The sequence below is a fragment of the Mytilus edulis genome, chromosome 13 (assembly GCF_963676685.1).
Source record: "Mytilus edulis chromosome 13, xbMytEdul2.2, whole genome shotgun sequence".
In the NCBI taxonomy this organism is placed as follows: Eukaryota; Metazoa; Mollusca; class Bivalvia; order Mytilida; family Mytilidae; genus Mytilus; species Mytilus edulis.
In genome coordinates, this window is record NC_092356.1 from 3,961,770 (window position 1) to 3,976,579 (window position 14,810).

The window sequence follows — 14,810 nt, forward strand, 5'->3', positions numbered from 1 at the left end:
AAATGATAATGTCAAACGTAGGTACACAAATATTGTCTTGGGGAGGGATGATTGGAACTTTTTAAAACATCACTTCGTTAATATTCTCTAAAATAAGATAAACGATAACAATATGTGTATTTCGACTATTTATGTCTCGTCGAGGATGCTCAGTTCAAAATATCTGAATATTACTAAGTTTGCAAAGATTTAAGATTTAAAAGTGCCATACTCATCAGGTCACTACAATGAAGAAAGAAACATTTAACAAATGCGCACACTGGATGAGGAGTCCGGGCATTTTATCACTTTTCTAGATTAATATACGCAAAAAATCAATGTTGAACACAACATAAAGGATGTCACATATCAATAAATGAAGAAAATAAAAACTCCATATTACAATTGACACAAAACATACAACATAATGGATGTTAATATCGAAAAACGGAGAAACTGGAAACCTCATGTAACAATTGACAAAACATCAAGTAAATACAGCCTCCAAAGCATATAAAATAGCAAATAAAGACGAAGCAAAACGGACTTGGTACTCGGTACTTGGTACCCAATTTGACTTTACATGTCAAATCACTTCTGAAGACGCATGTTGAGACTGCCAAACGTTAAGATTGATTGCGCAATAACGAAAATAATAATCGTTTAAATTTAATACTTGAAATCTGCAGCTGGCATGTCACTAACTACAAGTAGTTTTTGTTGATTTATGTAACATTATCAATTTGCTAAGCTTCTTTTGTTACCTTTTCTGACATCGGACTCGATCTCCCTTTAAACTGAGTTATACTGTGCGTATTGCTATGTGTATAATTATTATAAATTGACTAAAAGAATAGGGAGTTTAGATCTTACAAAACATGTTTGATATTGCACCTGTCCAAAGTCAGGATCCTCTATCTCTTGTCAGTCTTGTGAGTTCTTTAATTGTAGTTCATTTATGTTCATTTATGTTTGGAGTTTAGTATGACGTCCAATTGCAGTGAAGTAGAACACTTATTCATTTTGGAAGCCAGCTGAATCCCGCCTCAAGTTGCAGATTTTTTTCGCTTTGTTGAAGACAAATTGGTGAACTTCGACTGTGTTCTGCTCTTTGGTGGGTTGTTGTCTCTTTGACATATTTTCCATTTCCATTATCCATTTTTTTTTACTTAATCATAAAGAATTAGGGTAAATGAGGCCTAATGTTTGGTCCACAAAGTAAACAATTTTGTATCTTATGTTTCACATAAAAATGTGCAAAAAATTGAAAACAACACGTTTTATAATTTCTTGCGTCCATTGCCGTTTATTCAACGCAACACATCTTCAAAAGTTCAATATACAACTACATGTATCTAGCATGGTTCTGTTCCTGATAAAGATTGGCTCCTCACTTCTTAATATTTGGAATAAGGTTTTCTTTAAAGTCGTGCAAAATTGACCTACCTTGATTGATTTTTTTTACAAAACCAAATATCTGTTTTTTTTTTAAATATACTAGTCAAAAAAGGAAACGATGCACAATTTTTTTTTCATATTAAAGATAAAGTTTTTCTTTTATAGGACCAATATTGAAGGTAGAAATATTTAATGACCATGGCAATACAAATCTGTTTGAATCATTTGTTTTTGCTTTCATGACGTCAATTGGCAATTTAAAATTTTTTGACAAAATTTTCCTAAAACGACAGTTTGAAAAACAGAAGTTCCAACTAATGATGCCATTCTCTCATTTAAAGGTAAAGACAATGTTTGCCATATACTCTTTTTTTTTAAATCATACAATTTCTTCGTTTATTTGTAAGGCAAAGTTCGGCCCAACGAGAAATCGTTTCAATGCATACATTATCAAATGATTTACCATAGACAGTATTTGTAAAGTGAAATTCAAGAAACGGTAACAATCTTTAAAATAATCTGATTGGTTCCAAATTTACAGTGTATTGTTTCCACATCAAAAGCATTGATTTGAGACGAAATTCAAAATTTTTTTTTGCATTTTTTGAGATTTAAAAAAAAAATGGGTTTTTTTTAATAACAATTAAAAAAAAATACATTATTTTAACCAATTTGTTACAACATGAACATAACTTGAATAGCATATTGAATATTTGTAAACAATTCTAATATGACGTGCTTCTTTCGCTTTGTAAACAACACAGTGATAAATTCTCGATATATCTATACTTAGCGCAGACTCCAAGATGTACACAAATGGCTGTTTAAATATGCCTCCCACGTAAATCCACATGTATCGTAACCTATGTGTAAACGGTTGTGGATTTCGCTGTGTTAACAATTACAATTGAATAAAACCCTACAGAACAATTATTCTGATTCTGATGTATAACAAAAAGAATTTACATATTAGAGAACGGAAAAATGGACAAAAACAAAACAAATTAAAAGTCCGCGAAATTCCAGTAATGATTTTTGCGCATTAACGTCATTTCAAAACATGACGTCATACGAATGAAAACGTCAAAGTTGAAGGTTTTTCTATTGCGTTTACCTTTTAAACTCGGATACAATTGCATTAAAATAAAGTATTGAGGTAGGTGTTGCTTGTTTTCTGTTCTATTGCAATATTCGCACATTTACTGATTTCAGCAAGTCAACATGGCGGCTCCTTGGTTACAACATGTCAACAGTGAATTTGACGGTAGCTTACGATAAAAAATGCAAATCTAAAATTGTCAATGTTGGGTTTACTGAGAAGTAAAAAAAGTAATCACATTTTTTTCTAGCGGTTAGTTAAGAATCATTAATGCAGGTTTATTAGATTTGTTTTACATTTATCGAACAGTGGGTAAAATAGAACAGCCAAACACACGGTATACCCATCATCGCTTCAGTTTTTTAATGATCGTATTTGTCCTATTAGAATCGAAATAATTCAAGGAAGCCATAGATTTGTTGGAAATTTACACATGGCCTGGGCCGTGATATTCGTTAATTTTATCCCTCGCTAACGTTCAGAATAAAATTCGAATATCACGGCCCAGGCTATGTGTAAATTTCCAACAAATCTATGACTTCCATGAATTATTTCTTAAATTTATAAAATTCATTAAGTACTTAGAAAATAGTGTGTTTAATTTGCACCCTATGATCATTTACACGGAATGTTGTTACTTTCCGACAGGTTTTAATTTTCATTATCGTATGTCCATACATTGCAAATGAAAGCTTTTTAAAATGGTGTATCTCAATTTGTTTCATATTTAATACTTTTTGATAGATTTTATTCCAAAGTCGTTTATCGCTTCTTTTGTTGATTAGTATAGTTTAAATATTGCATAAAACACTTGTGTTTCCTCGTTTATAAAGCTGTGTCAATCATTGTTTGCCAATCTGTCAAAATATTTACCGATTTAAGCAAAGAACTAAACCTTATTATGTTATGCTTTTATACAACCAAACATCGTGATTTATAGTTAATATATCTCAAAATAGCCTAACCTGTTAAAATTTTGTTTACAATGTAAAGAAGTCATTTGTAAGCTATGGTGATGTAATTTCCTTGAATTTATATTTTCTATGTGAACACAGAATACTATAAAATAAAATGTTACTCATACTCATTTGAAAGAATAAACAAATTAAAAGCCTGTTTTTATTAAGTTGCAATATGTGTTTTTTTGGAAAATCTATGTTCGTTTCTATTTTCAAAAGATGTACTAATAATTCCGAATACGCAATATACTTTAACTTTGTACTTTGATAATAAATGGCAAGAAACAGTGCAAATGAAGTATTTTTCAAACTACCTCAAGATATAAATAATTATTGTGTTTAGATACATGGTTGATCAACATGTAAAGTTGTGGATAAAATATGAAATCTAAAGTACCATACACAATATCTGAACGTAATCAGCCGTTCGCTTTCTGTATACAAAACCATTCGTAAGTGAATAAAAAAAAGTTAAGATGTGCTTACATGTACATATAATACATTCAAAGAACCATCTAGAACTCCGACGGAAATTAAAAACGGAACGTCTATAATCAAAATGCAAAATCAAAACCGCAAACACATCAAACATATGGATATTAATTGTCATATTACTGAATAGGTACACATATTTTCTTATGTAGAAAATGGTGGATTAAAACTAGTTTTATAACTACCCAAACTTGCCATTTTTATGAAAGTTGCACAAAATGACAATATATTGTCAACGATGTGTGAACAAAACAAAGAGATATGTAAGCTGAAAATGTCAGCAATTGGAGTACATCAGTCAACATTATGTTATAATCTGTATTACTATAAGAACAAACAAATATGTCATCAAAGAAACATAAAAAGACATATAGATAAACACACCAGCAACAATGAAAAACAAGAATACAAAAATATACCATAGCACAACGACATCGAATAACACAATGACGGGATGTATAAGTACCAAACCATCTTACATGGATATTTCTAAACATAACTAAACAGTTAAAGTGATATTCACAAAGACAAATAAGAGGTGATAACAGTGTCAGTATCTAGAATATATAATTCGAAACCATCGTGTATTATTCAATACATTCAACATGTTCAAAACTCATGAATTTGAAAGAAACAACAATACAATGACAAAACTGGAAAATCGACACGATACCTTTCAAAACTTAGTTTTTCTCAGAATAAGGCCGTGTTCACATTGTGAATGTAAACAAAACACAATTATGTTCCCATTGATAAAACTCAATGTTTACATGTAGTGTAAATCATGTTTTGTCTATATGCAGTCGATACTCCATGTAGGCCTTGTGTAGGGTACGTGTACACAAAACAAGGCATTAAAAATACTTATTTCACCATGTGTATTTATAAAAGAAACGATTTTTGATTAAAATTGATATTTATAACAAATATTGATAAAGTTCTTTACAATAATATTTGGCTAAACTTGATATATTTATTTGTTTTAAGAACACTTTACATGTACGTAGTTTTATTATTGATCCCTTATCAAGACATAAACATCATCATTGCCGAACACATAATTTATTTAAAAAGGTCTTCCCGAATCGACTGGACGTAGACAGAAATATTTGCCACTGGTCTTTACAACGATTCACTCATATATGCATTACTATAAAAAGTAAGTTGAATTGTTTTGTCTGTCTAGTATCTCAGATCCGTTAAAATACACTTGAAAATAATAAAAAAAAAAGCATAACCCCCTATCTTTGCCAAAAAAACAACATTTGACTCAAGTATAAAAGATACAAATGTATTATCATCGATTTGATGTACACAGAAATATTTGCCACTGGTATTTTCTCAAACAACAACTCACTCATAAATACATGACTAAAAAGTGGTGTAAATTGTTTTGTTTGTCTAGTATCTCAGATCCGCTAAAGTACACTTAGAAATAATAATAAAACAATATTACCTCCTCCTTTGCCAATAACATCTTTAGTATCTTAAAACTACTGAAAATCATCAAATTTGCCTTTATAAAGCAGCAAAAACAAAAAAAGGGGGAGGGCGGGTCTGAGTTCAGAATTTTTTTCGCGCGAACGTTTTTATTCATTTTTATTCGATGAAAGCAAACAAATTGGAAAAATCCACACACCCCTTTTTTTTTAGCTCAAATAGTCGTTACCTAACTGCTGAAAAAGTTGTGCAGAAATATGCATTCAGTTCAACGTTATGAGCATTTAAAGGAAATATAGTTTACAAGTGTGAACAAATCTTATGTACAGGTAATTAAACATACACGATGTTTGGTGTGCACACGGCCTAAGTAGAACATATTACACGTGTGCCAATCGTTATGTTGATATTTTTTTAGTACAAGTCTGGGTATAAGCTTAGAGGTAAAGTCTAATTAGCTGATACCACAATCAAAGAAAGAGGACTGGTTGAAATAATGATGTATTCCAGATTGTTCATGTGCATGGTGTGTTTATCATTTTCGTGGTTTTGTTCTCTGCGAGAAAAGAAAACTTAAAGATAAAATGAAATTATTTTTTGATATGAAATTTAATTATATGGTTTACCTGTCATTCTCTTTGTCTGTTTGAGAGTTGGGTCTTTCTGTAATATTTACTTTCGTTTTAATGAAAATAACAATAACATTTAACACGTTTGCACTGTTTTACATTTGAAAAACAGCAGTTGGTAACTATTCTGCCACATTATAAATTAGATTTTCTATGTAAATTAAAGTTAAATTACCTGCCATCCTCCTGTGATAGGATTTGATATGAACTGTGTATTTCCGTAATATCAACTTTCGTTTTTATTTGAATTACTCGTAGTTATAACACCTACGCAATACTTTGTAATTTGCATTTAAAAACCTAGGTAAATTAATCATGGTGAAAATTAAACTAAGGTCTAATAACAAAATGTGTACACACAGGGTCAATTAGATCATGTAAATAGTAAATCGATCTAGGGTGTGTTTCCTCCCATTAATTTGTTTAACTACTTATATTACATCACAATATATTGAAGATTTTATAAATTAATTAAAGGTCATCCTGTTTGCTTTTGATATGAAACTTGTATTCCGGAATAATAACTTTCTTTTTCAATTAAATTACACGTTCTTATATCATATACACACAATTTTATAATTTGCCTTTAAAAACCCAGGTACAAAGTAAAAAAGTACCATAAAAAAAGTGTATACACGTTATGAATTTGGCTGTAAATTGATTTGGTTTTTGTTTCTTTTCTTTTTACATATTATTTAAATGAACAAAGTACTACATAGAATGTGGACAAAAACATTAAAAGTATGAATATGCTTTGAACATTTTCCTTTATTTGGTACTATCTATTTTTCTAATATTTAATTTGTTTAGAGTGTGAAGTAGGAAAATTAAAACAAATCATTAATAATTAGAACTTTTCCGTAGTGTACTTATGATTGATATGCATAAAAACTACATAAAAAGGAGAATAAAAACATTAAGAGTTGGTTGTAAACATTTGCCGTAAATTGAAACTAGCTAGGTTTCTTATCAGTACAATGTAGAGAAGGCAGTAAGTGAGTTAAAACAGATCAATAACTGTTAATTTTGGTGATGACGGTTTTTTTTTCAAACCAATAATGACATATAAGTTATTTAACTGATAAAATCAAATGTAGGTACAAATATTTTGTCTTAGCTAGGGATAAACTGAACTTCCTTTATTTATTCTCTGAAATAAGAAAAACGACACCGATTTGGAAGATGCACATTTCGAAAATTAATGTCTCGTCAGTGATGCTGAGTTCAAAATATCTGAATATCACTAAGTTTGCAAATATTTAAGACTAAAAAGTGATTACCTCATCAGATCATTACAGAGAAAAAGAAATATCTAACAAAACAAACACCGAACGTGGACTCCGGACAGTACATCTTTTTTCTAGTATATGCAACAATAAAAAACATGTTGAAGACAACATAAAGAATGTGTGATATAAAAGAAGGGAGAAACTGAAAACCCCATGTAACATTTAACACAAAACATGTGAAAGATGAAAGATGAAACACAAACATTGTCTAGAGAGTTTAAACTTAAGTAACAATTAATGACTTTGATTTTCACCAGCTTTTGACAATATGGTATATCAATTTGTTTACACATTTCATGCATTTGAAGAGGTTAGACAAAAATCAATATAATCAAAATAAAGTTCAGATAGATGGGATAAAACTTGATAATACTAATCTATCTGATAACACATCCTTTAACATTGTTCCTCCATTTTATCTCCCAGATATTGTATTATGGTTTCCTTCAACACTTGAAATCCTGAATATATCTTGTATCAACGTATTAGGGAATCCTGAATATATCTTGTATCAACGTAGTAGCTATTCCTGAATATATCTTGTATCAACGTAGTAGGGAATCCTGAATATATCTTGTATCAACGTAGAATGTAATCCTGAATATATCTTGTATCGAGTAGTAGGTAATCCTGAATATATCTTGTATCAACGTAGTAGGTAATCCAGAATATATCTTGTATCAACGTAGTAGGGAATCCTGAATATATCTTGTATCAACGCAGTAGGTAATCCTGAATATATCTTGTATCAACGTAGTAGCTATTCCTGAATATATCTTGTATCAACGTAGTAGCTATTCCTGAATATATCTTGTATCAACGTAGTAGGGAACACAATCGACAGCCTTACATTGAAAGGAATCAAAGACTTGTAAATAATTGATTTAGCATACTCTTCATTGTTTGACTGCAACTACACGGTAAATGGACTTTAGAACGTGGATATACCTAATATTTCACATTTCAAATGCAGACTTTTAAACCACAACCTTCTTAAATCTGCCGTCAATTTGAAACATTTGATAATAGAAAGCTCTTCACTTAGTATCGGTCTATATGATGATCACCACAGTAAATTCCTCTCAAACGTTTGCAGTATATAGACTTTTCAAGAAATGCATTTGAAGACTGATTCAGAATTTCAACATTTAAAAGTCAATTTGATAGTTTGAAATCTTTGATACTTGAAGGAAATTTATTCACAAGTATTCCATGTAAGCTGAAAGACTTTAATCGACTTAGTCATCTTAACCTGAGAATCAACAAGATGGCTTATTCAACTACACAGGAAATTGACACCATTGACGTGCTTTTTGTAAAATGAAATAGAACAATGACAGTCTTATTAGAGGGAAATCCTTTTGTCTGATCTTGTGTTTCATTACATTCTATAGAATGGTTATTTACTACTTAAGTAAAACTTGACAGCAATGCTTGTTATTCGTGTGTCGGAAACGATGGATATATTACAACCACAAATGCAATTTACAATCACTTGCGAATTTTTAGAATTAAATGTATAACGTCAATATGGGTTATTTTTTCAGCAACTTTATTCGGTGTGCTTCTTATATTCATTCTATTTAGATATCGTTACAAATTGCACCTACAATACTTTTGTTTATTAATCGGAATGGCCAATCAACTTTTCCGGAAGTCAAAAGAAGAAGCACTTAAATATGATGCATATGTAGCTTATTGCGATGGCGACTATAAATGAGTATATGGACCTTTGCGCTTATTTCTCGAAGAGGGACGAAATTATAAACTTCTTTTGTTAGATAGAGGTGATGTCTTTGCTGGTGAACAAAGGTTGTTTGCTTTAAATAATTCAATTCCCAAATGCAAAACGATAATTTTAGTGATTTGAAAAGAGTGTGTTAACAATGATTGGGCATACTATAAAGCTACTGTTGGAACTGAACATTTCCTGGGATTACATCAAGCATAATTGTTATAAACCTGGAAAATATAACAAAAACAGAAATACTGCAATGTGTTCTTCAAATGATGTCATTGGACGCAAACGATCAAATTCGTAAAATAGACATATTAAATGAGAATATTATTTTCTGGAAATGTCTAGATCAAGCAATGAATCATTAATGAGGGCCAGTGTCGTCAACAGTTTTCTTTTCAACCGAAACAATTCAAAACTTTAATAACTAAAATTTTACATTGCACAATTGCTTTAAATTTGTCACTCAGAAGCATATGTAGTAATAGTAAAATATTAAAACACGTACACGGTCATAATGTTAACATGATGAACACTATATTCATCAAAGGAATGAACAAAACCTTATTCGAATTATACTAGCTATGCTCTTCGGTATAGCAAAACATGTATCACAAAATGTATTTGTACAAGGTATGATAGTATGTGTGACATATCGTTTTCGAAAAAGTGCTTATATACAATTTAAGCAGAAAAGATTCATGAAATGGTAATGATGGTCAAAAAGATTAATTTCGATATTAATAAGGTGACATCACCAAGATTACACATAATTTTCTGTTTAAAGATGTCGGGATCATATTAACAACTTCAATAAAATTATCATAATTTTGAAAACGTAAACCTTGAATAAACTTACTATTGATGCAATATCTATTTTTTTGCTTTTATCGTATATACTTCGTCTTGAAAATTAGGTCTTTCTAATTAAGGTATCTTTATAGAAATACTTAGATTACAGCCTATTTGAAAAGATACACTTTTATCAATAAATCTCGTAATTAATTAGTTGTTAATGTTTATATTATGGAAAAATATATCAGATTATTTTACACGACAGACATGCTTTATTGTAAAATACAAAACATATGCTTCTGTTTATATAGACTAAGTATTTTAAAAGGACGTTACTACATTGCATACAATATTAGCTCAATAGAATAGGTGAAGTTAAACGCGTTTCTTTGTATTTAACCTATTTAAATACTACTTCCACATATAACTTGTAAATCATTACTTTAAATATCAGGTTATAAAATACTAACAACTAAAATACAGGTTAAAATGAATGCCACCATTTTTATACACTCATACATGGAATTCTTTCCATTTTAAGATCTTTTCTGTATTTAAAAATGTATCTACATAATCTCGCATTATATTTCAATTGTTTATAAAAACACCGACATAGCTAGATAATACAATTAATTATTTACTTACTACAGAACTACAATTTGATATTAGTTAGTATTGTAGTTTTTACTGTTATTAATAAATGTTAGTTAAGTCATACAAAGCTTATCTTGAATTTCATCCAAATTCTTTCTTAATTTTGGGAACTCTAAATAGTCGATATTGGCTAAAGTTTTCTTTTTCTTTTCAACTGCTTCCAATAATGTACACTTTTCCTCCGGGTCTAAAGGCGTATGAACGATGGCGTCCCCCAGTTTGTTAAAAACTTTCGTCACCGCTGCTCTGTTCCCCGCTCTTAACGATTTCAATCTAATTATGTCCATTATCTCTCTCCGTTAGTCACGGCTCCAATGTTGGGTTTTGAGTGTACTTTGTTCATTCAAACAAGCATAGAATCATAAGTACAATACACATAGAAACGCGACGTCACATCGTCAGTGGCGACGGCAAACAAACGAACGCATAACGTTCCCGCAATCCTCGACACCCTTCTATCGACAAGTGTCGTGCCAAATAATGACTTACATGTCCCAATCTGTCCACCAACAATACGATAAAGTCAGCGTTTAATGGTCGAACATTTTCTTTAAAATTTTAAACTGATATAACTTGAAAATCAAACAGTATTACTTATTTACTCACATGAAACAAACCGGTATGCGGTATTCAGTACGTAGGTGAAACTGGACGATATTTATCTAAACGCACTCAAGAACATCTGTATCGTTTTAAAAGACCCAATAAATTCAAAAGTATCATTTATCAACACCTTAAGAAGCACAATCATCCTATTAAATATTTAGTAGTTCAACCTTTGGAAGTAGTAAATAAGAAGCCTGGTGAATCTCATTCAAAGTTTGTACGATCACGGAAAATAATTAAATTGGATTAAAACAATAGAGACAGTCTGCCCTCTCGGTCTTAATGATAATATCATGGGAATTGGCAATATATCAAGAACCGATTATGTTAACATTTTGGATATAGTTTCTAAAACTGTTCGAAAAAACCGTGTTCATGGTCGTAGACAAAATCGCAATCAAGGAAAATTTTGGACTAATCATAACAATATTTCGGACCTAATTTCTATTTCAAAAAACAACGGCAGACATTATCTGTTAACAAAGCTCTGTTCATTATCGATTAATAGGTTAAATAAAATTTTAGAGGATTGCTACACAATTTCATATAATAGTCCTAAGTATGAAATCTTTCAAATTATAATGGCATATTGTTACTCTAAACTGTTTCCCAAAATTGATCGTCCTGAGGATCATAAAATCACTTTTAAATTATTAAAATAAATTATGTCAAAAAAGGTTTTGATTTTGTAAATATTGCCTGTATTTTAAACGATCATTCTGTTAAAGAACAAATTCCTGGATATTTTGATAATACTGAGCTCCCTCTCATTTGTTATATTTAAAAGAAATATACCCGGAAATTTGTGTTTAATTATAGCCAATTTTTAAGATGTTAATATCAGTAAAAATACACCTACTTCATGTAATTGCAGTAATTCCGAATACATTTATGGACCCATTTCCCATGTTATAACAGGATATCTTAACATCGTTCAAGACAAGAGTTAAAATCATTCCTCAGTAAAAGACATCAATACTGTCCCCCGTCAATTATTAATTGGAATGAGTGTCGTAATATAATCCACGACTCATTCAGTACTTACTGTTTGAAATGGATAAAACGGGAAAAAGCTGACAAAAAAATCTTTGAACTCGTTTTTTTAATTCAGTAATGAACATAGTTGATATACGTATGTAACATTTAAAAGAAACATTTTTGTCCCGGCCGATAAAGCTGCTAATAATATTATAATTGTTTGACGTAAATTTTACATTGAGGTTCTACATAAGGAAATCACCAATTCACCAAAATTCCAACTGACTCCATTTTCAGAAAACAACATCTGTAACAAACATAAACTTTTAGCTACCGCTGTACAAGCAGAACCAAAAACAGTGAAAGTCCGAACTATGTATTTGCTTCCGAAGCTACACAAAACACCTTACAAATATAGATTTATTTCGTCTTCAACTAAATTATCTATTCTTCTTACCAGTACAAAAACCTGATAATAAATTGTTCACATAAGGCCTTCTAAAATATTGGAATTAATTACTTTTGGAGTGTCAAAAACTCGTGGGAAGTACTTGATAAATTGCATGCTTATATTGGTGATTTTGAATCTGTTCAAAGTTTTGATGTTTCTACCCTATATATCATTGCCTCCCATTCTCATTAAGAGAAAAATCACACACCTAATTAAATGGGTATTTAAAAGTCAAAATGTGAATATATATGTTCAAACTCTATTAGGTCATTTTTTAGTAGCAATAAACAAAAAAACTATGTCAATTGAACATGCTTTGATACTATATCTGCCCTTGAATTTATACTACATAACATTTTTGTTCGCTTTGCAGATTCCGTATATCGCCAGGTTATCGGAGTTTCAATGGGGACTAACTGTACACCACTTATTGCGGACCTGTTTTTGTATTGCTATGAGTTACAATTGATGACAAAAATCAGCAAAGACCCATCGAAACATATGGCTTTTTCTATATCGCATCCGTATCAACACGAGACACCAATATAATCCCAAGAGCTCTGCTCGAGGTATTATAATGGTTGAGGGTTGATACGGTATGTGATATTGAAAAAGCCATATCATATACACTTTATTATATACATATACCTCAAGTAGATGTTTTTGTGTGACATGACGTCATACAGATAAGGAGGTTTGAAATGACGTCATACAGATTATAGGTTTGACATGATGTCATACAGATTAGGGATTTGACAAAGACTTTGCAACAGTGGTTGCAATTGATGACGTGACGTCATACAGATTAAAGGTGTGATAAAGCTTTTGCAACCGTGCTGATATCGATATCATCACGGGTGGCTGATACAGCACGCTTGCCAATGATTGTATTACACATACAATTTATGTGTATTTACTACTAAGTATATAATAAACAAATTTAACAATACTTTTAGATATTTGGATGATAGTTTGGCTCTCAATAATGACGACTTCAGTATCTATACTAAAGAAATTTATCCTGTTGAACTTACTTTAAATAAAGCCAATACTAACAATGACCACTGTCCTTTCTTTGATATCTATATCATTAACGGAAAGCTTTATACTAAAATTTATGATAAAAGAGATGATTTCTCATTTCCTATCGTTAATTATCTATTTTTAGATGGTGACATTCCCTTGTCACCATCTTACGGTGTTTATATATCTCAACTTGTAAGATTAGCTCGTGTATGTAACAATGTTTTAGATTTTAACGAGAGAAATTTATGTATTACTGAAAAAATTATTACACCAGGGTTTTCGATATCAAATACTAGTCAAAACATTAACTAATTTTTATCATCGGTATAAAGACATCATTCGTAAATATAGCTCAACATACAGACTTCTTATACGTTCAGGTATTTCACATCCAATATTTTATGAAAATATTCTTTATAAAGCACAAAAATGTCAGTTTTCACCTCAGAAGCTTACAAAACCTTTAAATATACTTATTAAGGAGGGTTATACATGATATAGTTACGATACTGTTGTCATGTCATTAAAGATTGCATATTTTGGCGTTAATATTGATTGACCTATAAGGTCTTGCATCGAAACAAAACACAATCATTTAAAAAAAAAAACAGTTGTTGGCATGACACGGGTTATGTTCTTCTAATATATGTTATGATATTATGATACTAAACCCCAAACAAGAAGGAATGTGCTTGATATTCATATGATGAAGATCATCTCTCAGTAAACAGTTTAATTAAAGTCTGGAGCTGGAATGTCAGTTAACTGCTAGAAGTCTGAGGTTACTTATGTATTATTGTCATTTTGTTTATTTTTTCTTTGGTTACATCTTCTGACATCAGACTCTTGGATTTGGTTCTTCTTGTAAAGCGGTAGCTAAAAGTTTATGTTTGTTACAGATTTCGTTTTCTGAAAATGGAGTCAGTTGGAATGTTGGTGAATTGGGGATTTCTTTTTTCAGAACCTCAAAGTAAAATTTACGTCAAACAATAATAATATTATTAGAAGCTTTATCGGCCGGGACAAAAACAAATTATTTGGCTAGTTCTTTTAGTTTATGTTTGATATGAGAAATAAGTTTAGTGTGGTTATTGTTAATAGTAAAATGTTCTTTAAAATGTTGAATACGTATATCAACTATCTTCATTACTGAATCAAAAAAAGAGTCCAAAGATTTTTTGTCAGCTTTTTCCCGTTTTATCCATTTCATACAGTAAGTATGGAGTATTACAACACTCATTCCAATTAATAATTGACGGGGGACGATATGTAGGTCC